This window comes from Otolemur garnettii, unplaced genomic scaffold (assembly GCF_000181295.1).
Source record: "Otolemur garnettii isolate 467f Iridium unplaced genomic scaffold, OtoGar3 scaffold00096, whole genome shotgun sequence".
Taxonomy (NCBI): Eukaryota; Metazoa; Chordata; class Mammalia; order Primates; family Galagidae; genus Otolemur; species Otolemur garnettii.
The window spans coordinates 5,596,109-5,602,665 of NW_003852491.1; the positions used below are offsets into that span (position 1 = coordinate 5,596,109).

General features: G+C 48.5%; 1 protein-coding gene across 1 annotated transcript in view; it reads left to right on the plus strand.

Annotated features, from left to right (window-relative positions):
- KIAA0556 (KIAA0556 ortholog) overlaps positions 1-6,557 on the plus strand; it is a 235,310-nt gene that overhangs the window by 102,417 nt on the left and 126,336 nt on the right. The gene's annotated exons all lie outside the window — the stretch shown is intronic.

Consider the following 6,557-nt stretch of genomic DNA (forward strand, 5'->3'; position numbering starts at 1 on the left):
CCAGGGCCAGGTTTGAACCTGCCACCCTTGGTATACGGGGCCAGTGCCCTACCCACTGAGACACAGGCACCGCCCCACATTTTTTATTCCAATCTGAGGCCAGCAGAGTTATGTTCAACCCAACTTTTGGTCTCATACATTCAGGCATGATCTGGGCCAAGAGCTCAAATAATGTGACAGGAATCATTCTTTCATCTCTCAATTCTTCCACCCTCCCTGTCCCCCCAATGTCTACCTGGGCTGCCACTAGCAGCTCCCCACTTCATTTTGTCACCCTGCTACCATGGGAGGAAGCTGTGGCACACTTGGAGCTGCAACCCAGGGCAGCAAGGCTGGTGGTCAGAAGGACAACGGATGGGGAGAATGTAAGAGGGGCTCAGACACAGCAGGGGACACTCAAGCCAAAGGGGTACCTCAAAGTAATGGATCTCCTAAGGAAGAACATGCCCAATGGTCCTTTCCTTCTGCACCCCTCCCACCTCCCTGCTCTCCCAGGGAGACCCCCCAGCTGCCTTTTATCAGCCCCTTATGCCCTCTTTCCCAAAATCTTTTCCTTGAATGATCTATAGCTCAGCCCAACCTCCTTTCTCTCTGTTAGATATTCTCCAGCAATTCTCTAATCCCCCATCTACTCTCTCCAAAGGGCCACCGTATTTCTTCAATGTGCCTGCTGAGGGCAGTCCAGCATGGTAATTTACAATAAGAGTTGGTCCACAAACTACAGCCTTGGGCCAAATCCAGACTCAGCCTGTTTTTGTCAATAAAGTGTTATTGAAGCACAGCCCTACCCATGTATTTAGGCATTATCCAGGGCTGCTTTGAAGCTACAGTGGGGCAGTTGAACATCCCAGTAGAGACCAAAATATGTGCCCTCTGGCCCTTTACAGTAAATTCTGGCCCATCCCTTGTTTAAACTCAGGCCTCTGATTAGGCTCTGTGGTTTTCTAGCTGTGTGGCCTTGGGCAAGTGGCTTGTACCCTTGTCTCTTGGTTTTCCCTGGGGCTGCTATAAGAACTAACAGAGCCAATGTACCTAGGGCTTGGGGTGGCACTTGGTCCTCATTAAGTGGTATAGCATCTAGCAGGAAAGCACTGGTGGGGGTGGGGGTGGGGGAGGACATCATGAACTCGGATCAGAAAGCAGACCTGTCCTGAGCTGCTGAGAGTCTGTAGGGCAATTAGGCTCTGACATCATTTTCTTCATCAAGATAATAGCTATGTTTATTTACTAAGCATATGGGAAGCTGACTCTGATGGGGTGAAAGGTGCTAACTATAGGGCATCAGGGGAAATGCATGACCTGTATTACCCTTGAATGTCCCTTAGACAGGTCATGAAGTCCATACACATGACTTTGTGTCCTCTTCCATCCCTCAGTCACAGGGCCAGGACTAGGATAAGGTAAGCAGGATACCTGAGCAGATGTGTGTATCACACCCTGGGTCCTTGGTCACCTCCATCCATCCCTGGCCCTGCTTCCTGAGTCCAGCACAGCCAGCTTTGCCTCCAGGCTCAGAGTGGGTGGCAGCCTCTCCAGTTTGCTACCAGATAATATAGTCGGCTTGCTTTTAGGGGCCACATTGAACAAAACAAACACCCAAGAGGAGGTTTGGCCACCTGTGTAGAGCGGATGCCATCTGAGTAGGTGCTGTGTACCAGAGCCCCATGCCAAGGGCTCAGCCTGCATCGCTTCATGCCGTCCTTGTGACACCTCTGCAAGGAAGGTCTCATGAGTGCCATCTTAACAGACATGGAAACTGGTACTCGGAGATTAGGTGACTTGTTCAAGGTCACCCAGGGATTAAGTGTCGAGTTCCAGGAATTGAATCAATCTACAACTCGGGCCCTTCACCAGGCATGAGCAACTGTAATATAACTACAAAATGGCGAGCACCCACAGGGTGGTACCAGCTGGGGTGAAGGGGAGCTGTGTGCCCCAGAAGCGGGACCATGTGGCTTACAGACTGCTGCTGCTGTGCCCTCTCTAAACCAGGCATTTAGAGGTGGCTGCTGAAACGAGTGGATGATACCACTAGGAACCCTGGTTCCTCTGTTTCCCCCAGGCTATGTTTGGTGTTGGCTTTCTTCCTTATTCTCTTAAGATGGCTGCTCTGCTCCAAAACACCCATCTCCATTCCAGTCAGGAACAAGGATGGAAGGATAAATCACAAATGACCTGTATCACCAAGCTGGTCCCCATTACCAGGACACTAGCATTGTCACACCTGATCACTTGGCCTTTCATCGCTGCAAGCCCCAGCAATGTCACCATCCCAACAGGGCACATTGCCAACCCAACAGAACAGGTAGTGGGCAGAATGTGGGTGGGCAGAGCTCTAGCAGTATCACCACAGCTGGTCAGGGAAGAAGTGGGTATGGAGAAGATTTGGGAGAATGGCATTAAGACTGGGAGAACAGCATGAGCAAAGGTGCAGAGGCAGAAGAGTTTAGAGTGCAAGGGAGGGTCAAGACTCTATCAGAAATAGCGGAATTTACATTGACTTGTGTGAACAACGAGAAAGTTTCTGGGATGTTTGCTTCAGGTGCGGCTGGATCCAGGGAATATAAACAAGCCTAGCTCCACCTCAGATCATCAGGCATTAAATTCTCATAAAGAACGTACAACCTAGACCCCTCACATGTGCAGTTTACAGTAGGTTTTGCAGTCGTATGAGAATCTAATGCCTCCACTTAACTGACAGGAGGCAGAGCTGAGGCAGTGATGCAGATGATGAGGAGTGGCTGTAGATACAGATGAAGTTTCTCTTGCTTGCCTGCTGCTCACCTCCTTCTCTGTGGCCCAGTCTGGTTCCTAAAGGCCACAGACCTGGTCTGTAGCCTAGGGTGTTGGCGACCACAGGATTTAAGGCACAGGTTTGGCTGCCCAAGTCACAGTGGCTTAAGCAGCATGAAAGCTGATGTTTCTGACATGATGCTGCTTAGGTGGGAGCAGTCACCCCTGCCCAAGAGGTCATCAGGAGCTCAGGCACTAATGGTCTTGTTACCCTGCCATCCTCCAGTTGTGGCTTTCCTCTCATGGTGCCAGGAAGCTCACCCTCCATCTCCACGTTCCAGCTGGCAGGAAGGGGAGCTGATTATGGGGAGGCTGGCCCCTTCCTTGTAAAGGCACAGCTGGAGGATGCAGTGCACATCTCTGCCTCCCACCCCACCTCATTTGCCAGACATGTCTGCATGTGGTTCTGGCTACAGGGGAGGCTGAGAATGCCATATCACCATCTGGAAACTTGATATAAGAGAAAGAGAAAATGGACGCTGGGAGGTAACCTGCTGTCTGTCAGGCCAGGCCCTAAGTTTATTTCCCAAAGAATGATCGCAGAAATGCCAGAAGAAAGAGAGGCCCCAGCACGCTACTTCCATAGTCTCAAGTTCTGTGCTGTGTTCCATTTTAAGATATCCATAGTGTGTGTATGTGTGGGTCAGGGTTTCCCAAAGGAATTTGATCACAAAGCCCTTTTAGAGAAATTTAACATCTACTAAAAGTCTACTGATAAATAATTTCAAACCAAGAAGTTATTTTTAAAAATTCTACTAAGCACACTTTGAACAGTAAGAAGCAGTGAAGACTGGTGCTGGCCAGCAGATGGGTGCTGCTGGGCCAGCATTCACCATGACACAACTGCTATCCGGTGTTAGACCCATGGCCAGTGGAATCTACATCCTGGGTCCTGGGCTCCACCTCTCTAGTGCTGGTCCTTGCCCTTTAGAGGAATAAAGATGTTCATGCCACTATATCTGAAATGGTCTGAATTTTTGTACCTAGAAATCTGTGCAGATCAGAACAGAAGCTGGCTCGCGGCTCCATATTGAACCTCCTTTGGACTATTCTGAAGATTTTGAGCCATGTGGGGACGTGTCGATCAAGGCAAAGGATGCTTCTGAGGATGATCCACAGGTAGGGACTAGCCTGTGGCCCTTGGGGGAACTGTTAGATAGCTACTTTCCTGTCCGTTACTTGCCCCTGCATTTCTTCACTTTTGCATTTATCTCACTTTGATGGGCACACAAATCTTGGGCTAGGAAGACAGTAAGTCTGGTATCTGATCTGAAAGAGTCAAAACATACAATCCCTGTACAGCACGAGAGGGCAGAGTGGTGGGGCAAAGCATCTGGAAGGCTGCCTAGTGGGATGACATTCACCCTGGGCCCTAGAAGCTGGGTACAAGTTTGAGGAACAAGGAGGTGAAGGCAGGAAGGCAGAGCGGACATTAGCCTGTCCACATGTGTCTACGTGCACCTGTTAAATATTTTGAGCATCATCTTCCAGGGGAGCAATAGCCACACATGTAGAAACCCAGAAGCTCATACAGTTATAGCTCAGAGTCTAGATCAGTTCGGCAGCTGACATGATTGACAACGGGGCATCTTAACTCCCCTTCCTCAAATTGCCATTTCTTTTCTTTTCTTTTTCTTATTGTTCCATGCATTTTTTAAAATTATTTCATGTTATTATTATTTTTTTTATTGTTGGGGATTCATTGAGGGTATAAAGAACCAAATTACATTGATTACATTTGTTAGGTAAATTCCCTCTTTTTTTTTTTTTTTTTTAGACAGAGTTTCACTATGTTGCCTGGTAGAGTGCCATGGCATCACAGTTCACGGCAACCTCCAACTCTTGGCCTTAAGTGTTTCTCTTGTTGTTCTTTTTTAGAGACAGAGTCTCACTTTATCACCCTCAGTAGAGTGCTATGGCATCACAGCTCACAGCAACCTCCAACTTGTGGGCTTAGGTAATTCTCTTGCCTCAGCCTCCCAAGTAGCTGGGACTACAGACACCCTCCACAATGCCCACCTATTTTTTTGTTGCAGTTTGGCTGGGGCCAGTTTGAATCCACCACCCTCAGTATATGGGGCTGGCGCCCTACATACTGAGCCACAGGTGCTGCCCATTAAGCGATTCTCTTGTCTCAGCCTCCCCAAGGAGCTGGGACTATAGGCACCTGCCACAATGTCCTGCTATTTTTTTGGTTGTAGTTGTCATTATTGTTTGGCAGGCCCAGGCATGGTTCGAACCTGCCAGCTCTGGTGTATGTGGCTGGCACCCTAGCTGCTGCTGAGCTATAGGCAATGAGCCAAGTCCCTCTTATAATTGTGTCCCACCCCCAAAAGGTGTGCCACACACCTTTGCTCACCTCCCCACCCTCACCCCCCAGCCATTTCATTTCTGAAATCCCTTGAGCTGCAAAAGTATATCCTCATCTTTTCTCCAATAAGCCTTTGTTGAGGGCCTGTTTTTGAGCATCAGGCTCTGTCCCAGGCACCAGAAATCTGGAAATGAGTAAAACTGACTAGATGACTACAGGCAGCCCCCAAGTTACAAATATCCGACTTACATACCACTCACACTTATGAACAGAGGCTATTACAGTGAATCCCCAAGTCACAACCAACCAACTGCTGTACGACTTACCCTTATAAGTGCAGGCTATTATAGGTAGTACGCAAATGTACCTGTTCTAACGTAAATACAAATTCAATTTAAGAAAAAACCTACAGGCTTGGTGCCTACAACTCAAGTGGCTAAGGCACCAGCCACATACACTAGAGGGTTCAAACCAGCCCAGGCTCGCCAAACAACAATGACAACTACAACCAAAAAATAGCCGGGTGTTGTGGAAGGCACCTGTAGTCCCAGCTACTTGGGAGGTGGAGGCAAGGGAATTATCTAAGCCCGGGAGTTAGGTTGCTGTGAGCTGTGTGATGCCACAGCACTCTACTGTGGGCAAGAAAATGAAACTCTGTCTCTACAAAAAAAAAAAAAAGAGAGAGAGAATTGCCTAAGCCCAGGGGTTAGAGGTTGCTATGAGCTGTGACACCACACTCTACTGAGGGTGAAAAAGTGAGACTCTGTCTCTACAAAAAAAAAAAAAGAAAGAAAGAAAAGAAAACAGAAGAGAGATCAGCCTAAGAAGGGTGAGACCCCATCTCTAAAAATAAAAAAAAAATAGCTAGGTGTTGTGGCGGGTGCCTGTAGTCCCAGCTACTTGGGAGGCTGAGGCAAGAGGATCGGTTAAGATCAAGTTTGAGGTTGCTGTGAGCTAACAGACCACAGTACTCTACCGAGGGTGATCAAATGAGTCTCTGTCTTGAAAAAAAGGAGAAAACAGAAGAGAGGGAATGGGACAAGATGGTGTGGGAGAGAGTGCAGCATTAGAGTAGCCAGGGGAGGAAGGCCTCTTTCAACATGACATTTCAGCGGACACCTGCTGGGTAAGAAGTGTCTTGGCAAGAAGCCACAGAAAAGGCATTCCAGGCAGAAAAAGCATCAAATGCAGATGACAGTGAGGCTGGGCCTTAAGGAGCAGGGTGCGGGCACAGTGTGAGCAAGGAGGCACAGAATGAAGTGAGGCTGGAGGGGCAGGGGCTGGGGACGCAGAACAGGCCTGGGATGGGGGACAGTTAGAATTTATTCCAAGAGCATTGTTTTGTTTTGGTTTGGTAGAAACAGAGTCTTACTTTATCACCCGCAGTAGAGTGCCATGGTGTCATAGCAACCTCCAACTCCTTGGCTTAGATGATTTTCTTGCCTCAGCCTCC